Below are 21,736 nucleotides of genomic sequence, written 5' to 3' on the forward strand. Positions count from 1 at the left end.
GCCCTGGTTGGTTTTAGAGAATACCTTCTAAAATGGAATGCTCCTTGTTTTGAACCTGCTTGCTTGCCATGGAAAAATATTAAAGTTCCTTTTTTATGTATAATGCAACCACTAGATGGCGCCACTGAGCCCCAAACCCAAGACACAGTAATACCGAACACATTTTTTCCTTAGCATATTTCCAAAATCACCTTTCCAAGATCAGTTGCACAAAAATAATTCTTCCTCCTTTCTTTCTCCCATTGAATGTTACCTGCTGCCTCCCAACTGTGACTCTATCTCCCTGGACTCCAGCCAGGCAATCCATCTGTTGTTCCAGTCATTCTTCCGGCACTCCGTGGAAGCATTTCTGAGGCATAAATAAAGTAGGGAGGTCCCAAAACATTTTTGGACTCCAACTACCAAGCACACCTTCGATTGTCCAGACTGGGCTGCCACACAAAGACCACTGCCACCTTCAGTATGGGGGATGGAACTGCTCCCAAGTTCTGGCATCTGTTGGTCCATCCATTATTTTATACAATGTTCTCTTTTCATCTAGCCGACCAATCCATCTGTTGTTACGCTCTGGTTTCCCGTCCAGGTAATAAATTACCTTGGGATGCTTGTTCTTGTCCTATAATACCTTCCTTATTTTTAGACCCACTACAATAACTGCAATATTACTCATCAAGGAGAATTCTAAAACAAAGTAATGAGAAATCATAAGTAATAGTCTTGTAATGCATTAGTATGTGTATGATAGCACCAGCATAATCAAATTATAAATGCAATTTTTTAAGTAGTGTGGCCTGTGTAAAGGGAAAAAGTGAGTGGTTTCATACAGTAAACAAATATGAAAAAACATTGAGGAGCATGCAACAAAATGATACCGTTCTTACAAAACCATAGAATGTGTCTCAGATCCCATATGTCAATAAGTTTAGCAACTCCTGACTGAAATGTCCCTTAAATCAATGGTAGTTTTCAGTCTATATTGTTTAGCTATCCATCTATTATCAAACCCCAAAAATTCAGCTCAGGGTCACTGGGGTCGGAGCCCATTCCAGCAGCAGCAAGCAGAAGCTAGGGTTCAGCCTGAGATATGCTGCTAGTTTCTAAATTAATGACAAAACTTTATATACAGCATTAATACATGACATGTAATGCAAGTTTTTGTAGCCTAGTCTAATGTAGTATGTACATGATCTTTAGTCCCTTTGGTATCTGTACACACTTTTAGAAACATTATGAGCATAGTCAATGTATGTTTGTGTGTATTCACTATATTGTCATTTTCCAATACTGTAGATACAAGTTTAAAGCTAACTGTGAGTAGGATGTCATTGTTTTCACTCACACATACGCACACATGCACACGCACATATTTACAATTCATACTTGTCACCCAGCTTAATTTATATATTTTTTTTAAATGTGAAAGGTAGAGGGGACATTAAATACACAGTAAAATCCATATAAGTATGGAACAACACGCATCAGATTTGGGTACATTCTGTGTGAAGTGGACTCTTCTCCCATCCCATTGTAATGCTTTGCAATTAGATTTGTGATTATCTATAAAAAGGAAGGAGGTTTTACATTGTTTTTAGTTTGGAACGTCTACATGAAATTGACACTTCAGCATAAAATAAAATAGCGTTATTAGGTTTAACTATACTCAGTGCATTTAGAGCTTGTCTCATTGGCAAGCTGTGGACAAAAGTGGCAACATGTCAGAAGGTACAATTATGGTTCTTGATAAAGAATACAAAAACAACCTTGGTTTTGTGTGAAAACTCACAATTTTGTAATAGTAGATGTGCATAGTTAATTTAAGAAAATTAATAAATTGTACTGTGCAAATCCACTTTAGTGCATGAGCACTTTATAAATTTACCCCAACAACCGTACCTATACAGTACATCATATTTTCTGTGCTGAAACCTTGTTGGATATGTAATTCAAATGAAATGGATTAAACTCATAAGAAGAGAAGAAAAACAACTAATTAAAACAAAATGTTTACAGAAAAATGTAGCTGTGTATATACACAAGTTAGAATCTAATATCAATTTCAACTTTATATAGATTGCCATTATAAAACTTGTCTAATTTGAATTTTGACCCTTGTAAAACAAAGGAATGCATACCTTCCTACATACTGTATATCCAGCAAGGCCTTGGCCAAAATCTCCCAATAACAGTACTGTTATTTTTGCATTAATGGATTCAGATTGTACAGTATGTTAGCTGGATCACAGTTTTTGTGGATTTTGCATGTTCTGCTGTGTCTGAACGTGTGTTTATCCAGCTACAATGGAATTCCTCTTTAATCCTAAAGACCTGCAATTTAGATTGACTGGCGACTGTAATATTGGCTCAGTACAGGTGTGTCCATGAATGAGCCCTATGATGGACTGGTGCCCTTTTTCGATGCTGGTTCATGACATGTACTCAGCCTTGCCAGGGTAGACTGGCTTTTTTTGAGCCAGATCAGGATGGATTGATGAAATAACGATTTTTTGTTTATTTTTTACAGTGCTCTAAACTATTTTTGCGTCTGTTTATCATCATATGGTTATAATTAGTAACAAAAAAAAGCTTTAATTGTTCCTCTTGTTTACTGCTGAGAGAAAAGCCTGTTCTGCACCATTGAATTACAAACATGAAGAACATCTGGAAACAATAAACAAATTACATACAATTGGTATTTAGATCCTGACAGTTGAGCATACCTGAATGCAAACTCTAAATGTCACGCATGAGCTATTTTTGGAGTGTCATCCTTCTAATATATATATATATTTTTTTAAAACAAAATTAAAAAGTAAACAGCTACCTAATTGGGAAGCACAATACAATATAGGGAACTTCCTCCATAGAGACCATAATTTTTAGGTTGTGTTTATGAAATGTGCCTTTCATTTTAACCCAAAGATACTTTGTTAGTTTTTGATGTACCATATTACTAATTTTTGCAGATTATTATTAAGCTTTCTATTGAACAGGATTTTTAACTAAAATGAACTCTTCAGTTACAAAGTAGCTCTGAAAATCATAGGAAAAGTAATAAAAATAATAAAAATTATTATAAAGCTGGTTAACAAATGATACAATTTATAAACACATGAAGAATATGCTTGACACTATGACTATAGAAGCTGGAGGCTGAATAAAAGAAAAAGATTTTTCATGCTGTCTTCTTGGGTGCAAGGAGCCTGAACAATGAGAAGCAATAAACTGGCCTGTGAAGTACATAGCATATACATATAAGGTGTCAGAACACATAGTGCATCACGGTTTGCTGTGTACTGGCCTGCGTTGCCACAGAAAGGTCAGAGTGTGCCCATTTTGGCCCCTCGCCCATAGCTAAAAGCACCTACAATGGGCATGTGAGCATCAGAACTGACCATGGAGCAATGGAAGAAGGTGGCCTGTTCTGATGAATCACATTTTCTTTTACATCATGTGGATGGCTGGGTGCATATACATTATTTACCTGAGGAAGAGATGGCAGCAGAATGCACTGTGGGAGGAAGGCAAGCCAACAGAGGCAGTGTGATGCTCTGGGCAATGTTCTGCTGGGAAACCTTAGGTCCTAGCATTTACATGGATGTTACTTTGACACATACCACCTACCTAAATATTTTTACGCACCATGTACATCCTTTCTTGGCAAAGGTATTCCCTGATGGCAGTTGCCCCTTTTTGCAGAATATTGTGCCTTGCCACACTGCAGAAATTGTTTAGGAGTGGTTTGAGGAACATGACAAAGAGTTCAAGGTGTTGATTTGGCCTTCAAATTCCCTATAACTCAGTTTGATCAAGTATCTGTGGGATGTACTGAAAAAACTGATCCAAGGAAGCCCCACCTCATAACTTACAGGACTTAAAGGATATTCTGCTAATGTCTTGGTGCCAGATCCCACAGGGCACCTCCAGAAGTCTTGTGGGGTCCATGCTTCGACAGCTCAGAGCTATTTTGGTGACAAGAGGGGAACCTACACAATATTAGGCGGGTGATTTTAATGTTGTGGCTGATAAATGTAGACTGCAACATTCGTGTACTTTGTTATACAAAATCCATCCATCCATCCATTTTCCAACCCGCTGAATCCGAACACAGGGTCACGGGGGTCTGCTGGAGCCAATCCCAGCCAACACAGGGCACAAGGCAGGAACCAATCCTGGGCAGGGTGCCAACCCACCGCAGTGTTATACAAAATGCTCTAGTGTAATCCCACAATAGAAACAAGGAGTAGTCATATAAAGGAATAGTTTGCTCAGTTCTAAATGTGATCACTGCATGTACAGTACTGTGCAAAAGTTTTAGGCAGGTGTGAAAAAATGCTGTAAAAAAAGAATGCTTTCAGAAATATAAATAATTGTTTATTGTTATCAATTTACAAAATGCAAAGTGAGCGAACAAAAGAAAAATCTAAATCAGATCAATATTTGGTGTTACTACCTTTTGCCTTCAAACCAGCATCATTTCTTATAGGTACACTTGCACAAAGTCAGGGATTTTGTAGGATTATACTCAGGTGTATGATCAACCAATTATACCAAACAGGTGCTAATGATCATGAATGTCACACGTAGGCTGAAACACAGTCATTAACTGAAACCGAAACAGCTGTGTAGGAGGCTTAAAACTGGGTGAGGAACAGCCAACCTCTGCTACCAAGGTGAGGTTGTGGAAGACAGTTTCATGTCATGGCAAGATTGAGCACAGCAACAAGACGCAAGGTAGTTATACTGCATCAGCAAGGTCTCTCCCAGACAAAGATTTCAAAGGAGACTGGGGTTTCAAGATGTGCTTTTCAAGCTCTTTTGAAGAAGCACAAAGAAACGGGCAATGTTCAGGATCGTAGACGCAGTGGTCGGCCAAGGAAACTTAGTGCAGCAGATGAAAGACACATCAAGCTTATTACCCTTCGAAATCGGAAGATGTCCAGCAGTGCCATCAGCTCAGAACTGGCAGAAACCAGTGGGACCCAGGTACACCCATCTACTGTCCGGAGAAGTCTGGCCAGAAGTGGTCTTCATGGAAGAGTTGCAGCCAAAAAGCCATACCTCCGACGTGGAAACAAGGCCAAGCGACTCAAGTATGAATGAAAATATAGGAACTGGGGTGCAGAAAAATGGCAGCAGGTGCTCTGGACTGATGAGTCAAAATTTGAAATATTTGGCTGTAGCAGAAGGCAGTTTGTTCGTCGAAGGGCTGGAGAGCGGTACAATAATGAGCATCTGCAGGCAACAGTGAAGCATGGTGGAGGTTCCGTGAACGTTTGGGGCTGCATTTCTGCAAATGGAGTTGGAAATTTGGTCAGGATTAATGGTGTTCTCAATGCTGAGAAATACAGGCAGATACTTATCCATCATGCAGTACCATCAGGGAGGCGTATGATTGGCCCCAAATTTATTCTGCATCAGGACAACGACCCCAAACATACAGCCAAAGACATTAAGAACTATCTTCAGCGTAAAGAAGAACCAGAAGTCCTGGAAGTGATGGTATGGCCCCCACAGAGCCCTGATCTCAACATCGAGTGTGTCTGGGATTACATGAAGAAACAGAAGGATGTGAGGAAGCCTACATCCACAGAAGATCTGTGGTTAGTTCTCCAAGATGTTTGGAACAACATTCCAGCCGAGTTCCTTCAAAAACTGTGTGCAAGTGTACCTAGAAGAATTGATGCTATTTTGAAGGCAAAGGGTGGTCACACCAAATATTGATTTGATTTAGATTTCTCTTTTGTTCATTCACTGCATTTTGTTGATTGATGAAAATAAATGATTAACACTTCCATATTTGAAAGCATTCTTTGTTTACAGCATTTTTTCACACCTGCCTAAAACTTTTACACAGTACTGTATGTGTACCCTTGCAACGAACTGGTAATCCATCCATAGATGCTGCTTTCCTTGCACTTGTTGATCCCAGGATAGACATTGGTCCCTGAGACCTTTAGCTGGGTAGGAATCAATGAAAAAATAGCTTTTGCATGAATGTAATTATAAACGCTAGGGAATACATCCATCCATCCATTTCCCAGCCTGCTTATTTAGCTGTTCTTTAAAATAACTAGTTACCTGTATTATTTTTTTTGTTACTTTAGAACACAGTTATGAAAAACTTGTGAACATTATTTTTTAACAGACTTTCATATTTATTATAATAAGCCAAAAATTGAGTCCACTTTTTTAGGTAGCTCCTATATTTACCCACATCTGAAATGCATGGCAATTTTAAGCAAGACATGTGTGTATGCATAACAGCCCGAGAGGCTCATGACCCTAGAAAGGAAAAAAAAGTTTTATATAACTGAATGGACTTTGACATTTAAAACATAGGACTTCATTGCTTTTTTTGTTTAACAAAATTGCTTTTTGGTGTCATCATCATTTAAATGATCTTCATTTAGAACAAAGCTGAAATTCAGGATTAACCTTTAAAGCTATGTATAGTCTTTTGTCCCATCTGTTCTATAATCATTTTCTGCAACTCTAAAGTTATATAATTAGTGATTACAGATGTATTATTTTTGGATTAGTGTTGTAATATTTGTTGGTAGTTTGAATGCATCTTAAATGCACAAGAACAAAAGTCAAAGCAGTTGCATTTTTTAGGCAGTAAATATTCACTTATTTTTTCAACCTTCTTAATGTAGTCTGGTGTTAGCGGGAGCTTAATTCTGACCTTACTTCATTGTGCACAAGAAAGGAACCAATCCTGGACATGGTGCCTGTCCAGATTATAATTTAACACACACATGGATTTGGTTAATTTAGTGTGATCACAGAGCAGAACACCTCATCATCATCATCACCATCACTGGTTTAATGGCCATTGTCTAGGTTTACCCAAGTTAGCCATTAGATAGCATATCACATGTGTTTTAAGATGTGAGAAAAAAACTGGAGTACCCATGCAGAAAATGGGTGGACATGCATAGTTAATGGAGAGCTAAGCACTGCACCACTGTGCCACCATCTTGTAGGCAGTGCCTATGAAAAATACTTCTTTCAGATATTAATTAAATATCCCTCTAGAATTTACATTATTCTCTAGTGCAGTTTGTTTAATTTAATTGTAACTACATCTTTGCATTTTCTCAAATTTCTTTATTGTTAAGCAACATAAAAATAAAATATCAGAACATTATATCCCATCTGTGAAGGGATAAAGTTAACCTTCATGAAGCTGTCAGCATACAAAACTTGTCTTTTCTTCTTGATGCACAATTATAAAATCTGGATAGCCTTTTCAATTGGACATTAGGGACACGTTTAGCCACTTAAATCAGGCAGCATTAATCAGCTCAGAAAGAGTTCAGGAGGTTAAGAGTGATCTAGAAATTATTCATGGAACTAGCAAACAAAACACTGGAGTAAAATTGCTGCAAGCCCAGAGCATTCTGATACTTCTATTTAAATGTGACATGCTATCTCACAAATTCAGATTTAATTGGATTGCTTTCTTGCACAGCACATGAAACATAAACAGAATCCATAATAAAACAAAAAGCATTCAGTATTTTAAGGTAATACTTCTGCAAAGTTACATTTAACTTGTTTTTTCTGTAATAAATATGAGAGATGCACCCTGGCTTTGAATGTTTGGTGTTGAATGGCTTTCAGTGTCTTCAGTTCAGCAAAAACAGAAACAGTGCTTCAAAATATACATATTGTGCCAGTTTCCTACATTGACCTGTTTCACCAGTGTCGGATTGGTGGGTTTTACCTCATTACTTGTAAAATTATAGGCTGATTGCAATTCAAAATAAACTGCATTTCACACACACACACACACGCACGCGCGCACACACACACACACACACACACACACACGCACACGCACGCACACACACACACACTTATTTTCATTCATTTATCTTATTACCCCTCTTATTACCAGTATAGCATCCAGTGGCATCAGTCACAAACCAGTTCTAGATGTAGTGTCCCAGCATTATAGAGCACATTTATTCACACTGCACCAATTTTGTGTCCCTAGTCAAACAAATAAGCTTTGCTTTATTCAGTACCTTCTATAACAAACACCATTCAAAGCACTTTACAAAAGTGGTCCTCAAAGGGTTTCGGACTGAGGACCATTCTGTCAAAGTCAAAGATACAGAGGACCACCTATGGCCAGTAGCCACTTGTTACTGAAAATTCTGCATTACAGTTATTACTTTTTTCTACAAGTACTCATGTGAAAAATACTGTAACAACCTAAGGTGCAAAGAAGAAGAGTTGGCACACTTACTCAAATAGTGAGTTTGTAGGCCTGAACAAGGCTGAATATTCAAATGTACCTCCTTAATTTAAGTGTCTGTGCTATTCCCGCTGTTACACCTTTGGAAGGTGCCCTAAGAAAGACAACAAAAAATGAACACAACCATAACTGTCAAACTTGCACTACGCCTCTGTCTATTTCTGTGTTGCAATCTAATTCTTGTACTGCTACACTATAAAACAACTATGCTGGCTCCTTTTTGTTGGTTTTGCCCACAGGTGTCTGGATTCTTTTCTCTGGTCTGGGGGGCATATACTGTCATTTTTAAAACTCTTGCCTACCAGGTGCTTAACCCAGCTCATCTAGAAGGCAGGTAGCATTATAAGAATAACATTCAGACCTTACTGGTTTTAGGTTTCAGAGTGCCAAATCTTAATAATCCTTGATGAAGTCTTAAAGATGATGTTATGGTGCACAGACATATCAAAATAATACACCGGAAGCAGCACGCTTCAGCGTTCACATTGAATTAAGAGATTTCGGGTTCCAGGGTTTGGCTGTCAAGGTGGATTTTAAATAGGAACCCCATGTAGTGAAAGAGTTAAGTCAGCAGGGAGAGAGATGGTGAGTTTGAAGAAACTTTGAAAGAGTAAAAGAGAGGAAGCAATCATTACAGCCATCCAGGATCACTGTGGGAAGGAGTAGTGCAGAAGTAAAACATGTTATCACTTGGAATAAAGTCAGACGATGTACTCTGTGGTGAGTGCCTTAGACCCATTTAATATTGTCTTATCAACAAGAAGGTTTTAATAAGAAAGAAGACATGGACCAGACTTTCAAGAACCCCTGCTTTACAAATAGGAAGGTGTAGTCTAATTGTTGTACTTAGTAATTGTGGCAAGGGAATTTTAGTGTACTCTGTACATGTAACAATAATCACCCTCTAAGCCTATAGATAAAGTGAGATTACACATGCAGAAGTGGACATTGCTTCCAGGCTGCACTGATATTCACATAGATTTTCCAACTGACTTCTTCTGTGCAAGGAATGCTGTGCAGATTGTTTTGTTATCAGTCCTGTTTTTGAAACAATGCCTGCATATTTTATTGTCAAATTGATTTGCAAGTTGTTTGTTTATTTTATTGGCAAATCACCAATAGAACCTGAAAACAATTCAGGTACTTTTAAAGAAGTGTAATTTTCACAGAGTAAAGTGATCCACTTAATTTGCTCCTCACATAATCTTGCTTGCAGTTTAGCTAAGAGGGCACTTTGTATTACTTAGTGACGTTATGTCCACTAGAAAAACATGTTTCCCTCGCAAGAAAAGTTTAGTCAAAGTTATTTTTCAGTATGATAATCATTTATTAACTTAAGTCATGGATTGGTTTAAAGGTGCTGAGAAACAATGTACTATTCGCCTTCAGATCTTCATATGTTCAGCGATAAATTCCTGCTGTTGGCTTTACAAATATTCACAGTTTGCCATTATTCATTTCTAACGACATTTTAAGTACCCAATGTGATATACTACTAGTATGGATTGGGATTTGCAGGTTTAGTAATAAAATTATATCTTAAATCAAGGATAGAAAAAAGTATTCACTTATTCTTTTAAAAGTATCTTCAGGCCTTTCACACAATGAACTTTACATAAATGTAAAGGTAATAAAACATGAATAATCGCAAACCACTCAGATTTGTTTCAGCTGGCAGCAGGAATTCACGGTTGCTTTGTTACCCCTGATAAGAAAGGTACCACATAACATAGCTGAAATGACCCATTCATCAATTTTCTAGTCCACTTATCTAGGTTAGGGCTGCAAAGAGCCAATGCCAATCCCAGAAGCACATGTTGGGAATCAACCCTTGACAGTCTGCTGGAAATAATTTGATTTCCTAATCTGTTGACCTAAAGTATTACAAGAGTGCCGGAGGCTAGTAAAGAGTTCATTAAATCAACAGTCTGATAATGGTGTGTGTTTAGCTGAATATCTGTATGGCATTCATATTCATAATGTTTACAACAAAAGATCTATCTAATCAGATCAAATAATGTACACGCTCTTTACAGAAATAAATTGAATCCTGATTGTTTTTGCCTTTGCTTTTTTTAGTGTTTACAACAGGTAACTAAATCCACATTTTGCCTTTTAAAGCTCAAGTATTTAAAAGTATATAAATAATTGATGCTGTTTACTGGCATAATTCTTATAATGTACTTGGTTTAATCATTTGGAGTGTGGTTTGTTATTATGGAATAGGATATCATAAATGCTTATTAAATACCTTTTGCATACTGCATTTATTCAGCAGTGTAAATCTCACACATGAATTTGTCTCTGGTTACTTCAGGTATTCAGCATTAGTATTGGTTATGTACGTTCTAAATTACACCCAGCCTGAAGGATGTTCAGGAAGTTCAAAGGGTGCATGTAGCTGGCTTACATTGCTATACTGTACTTAAATTGTACACACCGTATGTTCTTGTTATTTTCATTACAAAAGTGTAAAGCAAAGTGTCTTACTGCATGTGATTCCTTTCACTGTTTTCTCGAAAAGTTTATATTAGAAATACATGACAAAAAGCAAGTCATATTGACTCCAATTTGAGTCTTTTAATGTACTCTACTCCCAAATATGACCGATACAGTTTGTGAGAGCGGAGTGGTGTTCATATGTAGTTTCTAATATTTTTTTCATCTGGAATTTTTTACTGTGTACGTCAAATTGTGTCTGGGCTCCACAGAAGAGCGAGTCAAGTGTACCATCACAACGTTGTTTGGATTGTTATTTTTATCCTTAAAGAATTATTTTATGGTGATAAATATTTATTGTATGAATGTGGTTATTATAATAAAGGGTTGGAAGGTGGTGACAGTAGCATTAAAGCAGGGACCTATCTAGAATGGAAGGCAGCTCCATTACAGGGCTCATTCACTCACATTTTGGGACAGTTTAGATTGACCCTTCAATTCAACCTACTTGACTTTGGGATTTTAGGAAGAAAATCCTTGCAGATATGGAGAGAACATGCAGACTTGCTCAGGCCAGTCTCCAGAAGAAGTGCAGTCATTTTTGCACCGTTCTTCTGCCTCACGTAAAACCACTTGAATTTGAAATGTACGTAAGCTTAAGTTAAAAAAAGGACTTCATAGATAGTAATTTTTAATCAAAACTTTAAATAATTCAAGGTCTTTTTTTAAATTTATTTTTGTTTTTTAAAGTTTGTAAAAGTATTTGCTGAAAAATTATTGTATCTTTAAATGTTTTTCAAGTTACAATTCTTCTTTATCTGTTAGTTATGGTAGGAAGCTGCTGCTGCTCTTTTGCTTTTGTTTTATGTGTGTCAAGCCTTAACAAAATTGTAGAGGAATTTCCTGTTGAAACCAACTGCATTAATTTCTGGTTACTTAAAATAATACATTTCAATCTATAAAATGTCCAGCTTTTTTTATCAGCTCTCATATAGTTTTTTGACCTGAATTTCTGTTGGAATACGTTGAGAAGTTTTTGTTTTTTTCCATAGGGAGCTACATAAAGTATGAAAGCCATCGTTTTCTAAGGACACTCTACAGTTGTTTAAACAGATATTAATAATGCTATACATACTATCAGTTGTATTTGTTTTGCTAGTTAGAGTTATCTAGAAATGGCACAAACACATTTATTCAAGATTGAACAGTTATTATCATTTGTGCACAAAAGAAATTGGAAACGATTAAATAATAAATGGAGGGTGTAAGAACTTTCAGGAAGTAGCATGTATGCTTAATACATAACAGTCTGCATCAGTAGCTGGTAGAAATTTGTGGCATTCTTCTGTAGCCTCTGCATATAACTGTACACCCATGTGCATCTTCTCCCTGGCACTATGTTGTTCTACTAAGAGTGAATAAATTTTTTTTTTTTTTAACTTGCCCAGCGTTTTTATCACTCTTTAATTAATATTGTTTTTATCAGTATGCTGCTGCTGGAGTATGTGAATTTCCCCTTGGTGATTAAGAAAGTATCTATCTATCTATCTATCTATCTATCTATCTATCTATCTATCTATCTATCTATCTATCTATCTATCTATCTATCTATCTATCTATCTATCTATCTATCTATCTATCTATCTATCTATCTATCTATCTATCTATCTAAATTGCAAAAGGAATGTTGTAACATGGGTGGATTTATAAAGTTAAGCTGCTGATGCAGAAAAAGACTGCTTTAGGATTTAATTGAAAAAAGCAAAACAGCACTTCAATCAGCTGGAAACATAAAATAATAAATGATGTATAAATTAGTATGTTTCTATGTAAATAGTTTATAAAAATTACACACATACTTGCATATTTCACAAAATAAGTATGTAAAATTGCAAGTGGCATGGTGGATGGATAATGAAACAATTCACATCAGCAGTTGTCATTCATTTTAGAACCTTTGAGCAACTCCTCTCTTTATCAAACTCTTCTGCTATCTTTCAGTGAGGTAGAAGCTCCTGCTTCATTTTGTTTACAGTTTGGTGTGGGACAGGCCTTTCTTTTTGGCATGTACCTCAGTTGCCATGGAAGTAGCCCTATGTGTAGTACTTTTTGTTCCATTTGCATTGCCTTACCCGGCACTACCTGTTCTTTCTCATTTGCTGCTGCTTCGTCCTTCTTGTGTTGCCTTTTATGGGGGCATGGTCACAACTCTGGTCTCATTTTGTTCATTATACTGAGCAGGCTTGGCTTTTTGGCAGGAAAAGAGATGTGAAAATTTATTTTTAGTAGTGACATTTTTGGTATTGCCTCTGAAAGGTTTAATGAAACACATCACCACAGTCACAGATTGTCTTTCTCTGGTAATCATGTGGTATCTTTCTCTAAATTGGGAATAGATTTTAGCATATATTTGTTATTTACCTTAGCATCTGTGTAAAATATGATGTCAGGCATGGCAGGTTTGCTTGACTAACAGTGTGTGAGTCTAATTTCAGCTCTATAGAAATGCTGGTGCATGTACTGATTCACATATATAATGGTTTGATGGCAGATGGCAGATGACTAAAACAGTGCCTCATTCATGACCAAGTTCCCCATTCCATTGGTCCTTCCAACTTCATTATTGTACCAGCATGTGTGTCAGCATCTTCATGATATGAACCACAAGCAAAGAAAGCTGACTGTTTATTATATCGTTTGCATGCATTGTGGGATCTACCATGTTTGTGAAAATGCTTCCGAGTGAGCCATCTTCCAGCACTGTGCTTTCTACTCACGTGTTCTACTGTTCTTCATTTCAAGTTGATGCTGGCTGTGTATTTTGTATTTCAGGTTCTCTGAAAAACATTGTGATGCCATTTGAAATAAATTTATAGTAGTTTTTTTTTTTTTAACCTACTGAAATAGCCGGAGTGCCAAGAGTTTTTCAGATATGTCTATTATTGCTTTCATCATGTGTAGTGAAACAATGTCATTGATTCTAAGTGTGACTCAGGACAGAGGGAACAGAGGATGTTGAGTAAAGAAAAAAGAAAAGAAAAATATCATTATTCACATTTTCTGAGTAGATTTTGTGATTTACAACACAATGGGCATTTGTTCTACAGCAATTTAGGAAAAGTCAAGGAAAGACAGAAGCATGACACACACACTGTTGAAATAAGTTAATTTAAAAGTTTGATGGCCATATGCGCCATCTCTTGTAGTTTAAAATAGTGAGTTAGTTTTTTGTATCCTGCATTTCACTCAGTCTTTAGTATTCAATTCTGCTATTCGCAAGGTCACTTCCCTTTTGACAGATGTTAAAGAACTGAAATTCATGGATTACTTTTCACTATGACAATAGGTTTTTCATAAATGAATAGATATTAAAGTTAAAAGATGGATAATCATATGTCACTAACAGAGGTTTTGTGTGGCCATAAACATTTATCACTAGACAAAGTTTGATTTGTCTTGCTTACATTTCATTATTTCAATAAAAAAGTGTTTATTAGCAGTTTGTTGTCTAATGTAGTGTATCCATGATTACAAGAAAATAAAGGCTCCAAAAACGATCTCCATTTATAAAACATTGATTTACAGTACTTGTTCAGTTTTTGTAGCATTTTCAAATTTAGCCATATTTTCAAACAAGAATAGTAATACAGTAACTTCACTGAAACATGTCATACATCTTTAAAATAGTCAGCACAACTTTTGGAAGATTTTTGAAAAGAAAAGAAACAAGTAATTGTAAATAGCTCTTTTATTCTCTAAACAGTAGATTTAAAAAGATTCTAGCGGTTAAGTGCTTAACTTATTTAAATCTGTAGTTGAATGGAAATTCCATTAGTACAGTATCATCCTGAGTTTCAGGTTCCTGTGGTTTTACTACATTATCTTCAAAATGTGTTGTCTCATAACCTGATGTATATTTTGACTGTGGTGATGCCTAATCAACAATCATAATAGTTGGGGTTTTACTGTAATATTAATTTCTTCCTCTTACTATAATATTTAATCATCAGTCTCATCTTGTTGATTATCATGAATTTGGGGTAAGTGAAACTATTTTTTATGAATATACACTTTAGAGCATTACCTGTGTACAGTGCTGCTGTTTTGCTTTTTCATTTTTTGCACATAAACATTCAAAAACTAGTATCTGGAGTAATGCCAGCTAATTTTGCAATGGCATGCAAACTACTGAATGCTTAACAAAAGCAAAGTGCTCACCAACTCTGCAGTGCCGGTTTGTTTTGCTCCAGGCTTGTGAAAAAACATTTTCCCACTGCTTTAGTTAAGCTACTATTACATCTGAAACTACAGCAGCCATTACTAGAGTTGTTTCCAGTCCTTTAAACATCTTAGTATTCAAGCACATACCTGTGTGGATTTAGAGACACTATCTGGGCCTAGGTCTCAACCAGCTGAAAAGAAAAGGGAGAAATAGGCATCTGTTCAATGCAGCGTTTGTCTCAAGGTCTTCACGAGGGTAAGTAGTCAGTGTTTTGCTTCCGATTTTCAAATCCTTTAATGCACCCAGTTTTGCAAGGAGGAAAGACTTTTATTTTCAAATCCTGAATACAGAGATTAGTAGATTAGAGCCTGCCTCTGACTCTTTGTTTTTTTTGTAATGAAGCAAATTTTTCCTTTGTGTTTTGGCTCACAGTATTGTTTTTATATCTAAAATAGTTCTTTAAACTCTTGTATGTTACTATGTGATATAATGTTTGATTTAGAAATTACACATTTGCTGTTATTAATAAAAAGCTTTAATTTTCTTGATCCTTTAATTTGCTGGATTATAGCTGTATACATTATAGATGCTAAATATACATAAATGTCAATGTTCATGAAAGATAGCTCCTGATAATAGTTACACCAGACACAAGGAAACAGAACACAAGCTTACATTCTCTTATTTTGTATTTTAATTCTACACAACATTCTCAAAACTACTTATTTCAATTCAGGGTCATAGGGGCCAGATCCCACCCTGGGAATACTGAGCACAAGGCAAGAAACAGCCCCGTATAGCATACCAGTCCATAACAAGGTCTATTCCCACGATTCCTAAAAAATTTCTGGTTATGTTATTTAGAATTTCCAAAGTACCTGGAGGAAGAACCATGCAAGCATGGGGAAAACATGAAACATCCGGGTTTGGGATTCATACCCATAATGATAAATCTGAGATTCAGCAATTCCCCATTGTGCCATCATGTTGCCAATAAATTGTTTTGTGATATGAAAATGATGTTGTTGATAAAAGTGGTTCTGATTAGGACCTGTCTACCACAATAAATGAATCTAATATTTTTTTTTAATTAAAATGATTTTTTAGATTAGATGTTTCTGTTCTCTACAAACTCTATTTGGACCCTATGAGTTGTATAGCATTGGACATGGATAACTTCTTTCTTGCACACAATTACTTTTGGTAGAAGCTAGTTGGTCTTCTGATTGTTTATGCCCATAGAGAATGTTTTTTGTAACATGGAGAAGAACTGCCATGGCCGTAGCTACAGTGAAAGTTTGCTTTTGGATTTATACTTGTTTGAACAAGTTAATTGATAGACTTTTGAACGCTGAAGATCATTTACATTTTTCTCTCTTCTCAATTGCCAGCAGAGAAAATGACTAATTAAGATTTATAGTGCAGATTTTATATGTGCTTTCAATATACTTATGTCTTTAAGAAATCATATAGTAGAAGTTAATATCCAGAACGTCCTTGTTACACTGTCTTTGACAACTGGAACTACCAGGTTGTTGCAGGGCACACTTGCATAATTAGCCTAAGTTGTGTCATTTTGAAGGAAGTTGTTAGACTGGACCAGTTCAATTGGAGAATAACCAGTCCAGACATGAAGACAATGCACATAGGTAACGACCACATGCAGATTTGACTTGAGGAACCTGGAGGTGTGAGGCAGCAGCAGTATTCATTGCACTGTCAAGTTTAATCCAAAGATATTCATGATCTACTGCGGTGGGTTGGCACCCTGCCCAGGATTGTTTCCTGCCTTGTGCCCTGTGTTGGCTGGGATTGGCTCCAGCAGACCCCCGTGACCCTGTGTTCGGATTCAGCGGGTTAGAAAATGGATGGATGGATGGATATTCATGATCTAAGATTTCAGATGATGACTTAGCAATACAGTAATCCCTCACTTATCGCAGGAGATAGGTTCCAAGGCCGACCGCGATAACTGAATTTCCGCGAAGTAGGGACACTATATTTATTTAATTATTTAACGTGTATTTGGACGTCTTTAAACCCTCCCTGTATTGTTTACAACCCACCATTTACTCTATTAAAAACAGGGACAACTGCTAAGCAATATGAAATCGGTAGATAAGTTTACACTTACTGTATAGCGAAGTACACGTAGCAGCTTGTAGGCGGTCATGACGTCGTCGACCTTGTTGCAAAGATTCCTAAAGCAGATTCCATCCAGACTACTGCCTTATCACGTCCACTTGCAACTCGTTTTGCACCCTGGTTAAAGGACACTGCGGCCGTAGATCTTATATGCTTTTCCTCCTTTTTAAATAAAAAGAATCAATGTCTTGCAGTGGTGTAGCTGTACCCTTCCTTCAACATATCCAAAACTTTTACCTTTTCTGCAATCATTTGCATCTTCTGTTGGTGCTTGGACACTGCCCCTGAAGCATTAGCACGTTAATGATGAATGAGTGAGATGAGACTTCCTGGTTAATGCAACACTCCGTCGCTGAGCCAATCAGCAGCACACAGGAACTTAACTGCGTGCTCTGATTGGGTAGCTTCTCAGCCATCCTCCTATAGCATCTCTTGTATGAAATCAACTGGGCAAACCAACTGAGGAAGGAAGTAAAAAGACCCATTGTCCGCAGAAACCCGCAAAGCAGCGAAAAATCCGCGTTATGTATTTAGATATGCTTACATATAAAATCCGCAAAGTTGTGAATCCGAGAAAAGTGAACCGTGAAGTAGCGAGGGATTACTGTAACAGTAAATAAAAAAGGGAACAATCAGTCCAAATGACCAGTGAACATATTTAGCTGTCTGCTTTTGCCATGCTGTAGTAGATTGTCATGATACATATTTGTACATTAAATTTGGTTCTTCATTGTTCTTAGTTGTTACCATATTACATTGAATGTTCTGTTTAACCATTTTCTGCTTCAATTTCATCTTTAAAATTGTGTTTGTGAATCATTGCATGCCATACAAATTATTTTTCTTCTTGAAACCCATCTTTTCCACTGGAGAGTGGTTGATTTGTGATTATAGAGCACAGACAGTCAGGATGTTATGCGCTTTCACTTCACTGTGTCCAATTCTGCATTACACAATTCAGTTCTTATTATTCATTTGTGGGTATGTATCTGAAAAAAGAATTCTTTAAAAGAATTTGCGAGAGTAAACATCTTCCATTTGCAGAAGAGTCAGAGAATGTCACATCTGTAAAAACCTTAACAACTAAAATCAACGTCTCATTTTACTAGAAACATTCTTTTCTTAAATTTATTGGATTTTCTGAACCGATTAAAATTAGGTTTGGGTTTTGCTTCTCTTATGAAGTTACAGTGTTTCATTAAGTATTGTCAATGCTGTTAGCTAACCCTATCTAGAAATTCTAGAAACACAGTTTTTGTACTGTTTTTCTTTAACAAAATGCCATTGTTTATATTAATTTTACAGTTGAAACACCAACAAGTTAATCCATGCAATTCAGGATTGCAGAGTTACCTGGAAAAAAAAATGAATTGGTATTGAGAATGGGTAAACTGCCCACAATATCCATACCGGGATTTGGACTCTTGGGGATATGAGGCAGCAACACAAACCCCTACACTATGCAGTTTCCTGAAATGTGCAGCATTTTCAAAAATAAGTAAGGACTAGGTGAGGATTACGGTGTAATTTGCATAATGTTTTGTCACGTATCTTATTCTCTGAGTAATCAAAGCTATAGTGCTTTCCTTTATGCTGCGATAAATGCATAATCACATTTAAAGTGCATTCTTATCAGTCATGGAATCCCTGATAATGAACCTCCGCAGGCTTCCGGTAGATTCCTTAAAATACTTTTGGACTCATTCCTGTTGAAATGATTAGCACTAATAATGTTAAACAATTGACTATTAGATAACAAACATATTGGCTGAAAACACTTACTGTCTGAGTGGAGACGTCCTGAGCTAAGCCATGTTTCTCACATTATATCCTTATATCAATAAGCATGAGGAAGAGAGTGAATATAGAAAATAACTTATTAACTGGTCCCTTTGCTATTCCTCTGGAAGGAGCTCTATCTAAATGACTTAATTCTTTCACTAGAGACTTAACCAAAAAGGTAATGATATTTTCCCCACAAAGTCACCAGGATAAAGGCATCAAAAGAATCCTGATTACAAAACCTATTATATTAAAGTCTTATAAGCTGACAATCTTTTGGAAAGAACTCTTGGTCAATAATACTTCGGTAAGTTGTAGTTTACATGTGGTACAGCTCTTAATAAAAATGGGTTTTAAGTTGAGATGGTTAGAAAACCAGATATATACTTTCAGGTGCTTTGACACATCTTATTCAAGGGTTATTACACTTACAGTCTTTTATATAGACTATTTTAAACATGTTGTATCAATCCTGGGTATAAAGGGAGACGGAATGCTCATCACTGCTGTTTCCAGCTGCTTTGTCCATTCAAACACGCTGCTCAGCTCTGCTTTACTCCACTCACCCAGGGTCAGAGGCAACCTGTATGGTGCACAATCCCTCAGCTTTGTGAGCTGACCCAGGCCAATGGGCTTTTGTATTGAGGAGGTGCCTGTGATTTTGCATCCCAAGGGCACAGAGTCTATCTCTGCAGTACAGGGTTCAAGACAGAAAGAAACTGTGGATGGAGCACCAATTTATCACAGTGCATAGTAGTATCATAGTACATAGACACGTACGGATGTACACACACAAACATTGGGCCATTTCATAATCACTATGAAATCTAAAAGTCACATCTTTGGGATGTATGAGGAAAGCTTGAGTATCAAGAAAAAAAAAGAATGGATACCTGAAGAACTAGATGTGGACAGCAACCCTGTCTCTGGCTCAGTGAAGCTAAGCGTTGCACTACCCTGCTGATCTTGGTTATAAACTGCACCTACTCCTTGAAAGAAAAAGTAAAAACGCATATTTTTGTCAACTCTACCACATAGACCATTATTGTATAGACCTTAATTTCTAGAAAGTTTATTTTTATTTTAAAGAAGAACAAAACAGGGATACCGCCATGTTCATAAATTTAATAATGCTCTATGCATTCAGTCAAGAGTTTGTCTGACAGTGTTTCACTTCTCAATACATCTGTTTAAAGCTCTTTGACTTACACATTTCTAACAGTGATAAATATAATAAGAAATAACAAGAATTGAATTGTAACTGGTCACATCTTAAACTTTTTTTCTCATTTAGTCTAAGTTTCTTTGGTTGTTCTTTTTAAACATTATTCATCACCACCTCACACTTCTAATGGGATATTTCCTTTTTTAATCATCAGTGGTTTGTGCAAAAGTGTTCCATTCTCCTCTTCGCCTTATTGGCTGCAGTTCTCCCTTTGTCACTTTAATATATTCAGGAACTGCTATTCTTATTCTGAACGCAGAGTTTCCCTGCATGATTATTATGTTAAATATGTCCTTGAAATCTTGTTGATACAGCCAACAAATACTTATCTATGTAGTTTCCACTGACTAGTGGGAAATCAGTAAGAATGAATTGTCGACTCATTTTGTAAAACATACTGACTTGCACGTTCTCACTTCTGCTAAAACAATGACCACAAAACATTGGGTAACATTAAATAAAATATACTGCATAATGGTAACAGTTTAGTTTACCTACTTCAAAAATGCATTTATCACTCATTAACTATTACATAACAAGACCTTAACAACGGCTTCTTGAGGTGTTCAAAACACTTGCAAAGCACCAGTAAAGTGGCTACTCATACCTGTGCAGTGTGGTATTTGATATGCTGGTCAAATTACCTATGAATATGCAGGATTCACAGGCCGTATATTGCAGTATGCAATATCAAGTAACACATGTCTCACATAAGCCACCTCTTCCAAAGTGAAGTCATTTTTGTAGAACACTTTGCACAGATGAATAGCAAGTTTACTGATGCTTTGAAAGTGTGATGAACACCAAACGAAGCCTTTTTAATGTCGTTACATAAGAGTTTTTGAGTAAAAGATGCATTTTTGCAGTACCTAAAGTGTTGCCCATATAACATTTACAGCCAAGAGGTGTTTTTAATAGTCCTGTAATATTTAGTTAAGTACATTTTCATTACATTTTGTGCACTAGTAAAGCCTTAAGTACATAACATAAAATGTATTATTTTTGTAAATAAAAATTTTCAGTAAATGTTATCCTAATACAGGAATTCTTTACAAGTTTAATTTCTATCTAAAATTTTCTTAATTTCAGCTGTACAGTTTCACATATTTTTTCTAAACAGCCAAGACAGGAGTTCTTTGTGAGATCAAACATCTACCCATTGTAGATAGTTGAGTTTATAAATCTAATAGTGTCATGTCTTTATCATTTGAGAAATTTGACAAGTGGTTAACAGAGAGTTTACTCATCTTTAGAGGGACACCTAGTTATGTTAAGTGAGATGTGCATTATCATTGAAATGTTTCTATTGATTAGAAAAAAAACATAATGAAAATATGTTGAAGATAGAAAGAATATTAGAAGATATGCTTATACAGAAATGATTAACCAAATTTGTGTGAAATGTAGCAGAGTATATGCCATTTTATAAATAACACTAACTTATTTTTATACAGTATATTCATTTTTTTAAATACAACTTTATTTCAAATGATCATCAATTAAAAATTGCTTGATATGTGATCAAAGGCATGAATAGGATTATGAAACATCTATTAAGAACTCATGGAAATGTAGCACCATCATTGAGCTGCTTACATATGTAAGCAGTAGGTAATGTGCAAGAGAATCGGAAGATACATTTTTGCTGTTGCTACTT

The 21,736-nt window shown here is 36.2% G+C and overlaps 1 protein-coding gene across 2 annotated transcripts in view; it reads left to right on the plus strand.

Annotated features, from left to right (window-relative positions):
• The window catches only part of asxl2 (ASXL transcriptional regulator 2), a 315,486-nt gene that overhangs the window by 64,568 nt on the left and 229,182 nt on the right, over positions 1-21,736 (plus strand). The window contains exon 1 of one of the 2 annotated variants that reach the window (XM_028796939.2): positions 15,045-15,182. The exons of the other annotated variant lie outside the window; for it this stretch is intronic. The gene's annotated coding sequence lies outside the window, so the exon portion shown is untranslated. Of the gene's footprint in view, positions 1-15,044; positions 15,183-21,736 lie in introns of those variants that run through there. 2 annotated transcript variants of the gene reach the window in all.

Source organism: Erpetoichthys calabaricus, chromosome 3 (genome assembly GCF_900747795.2).
Source record: "Erpetoichthys calabaricus chromosome 3, fErpCal1.3, whole genome shotgun sequence".
NCBI classification, from domain to species: Eukaryota; Metazoa; Chordata; class Cladistia; order Polypteriformes; family Polypteridae; genus Erpetoichthys; species Erpetoichthys calabaricus.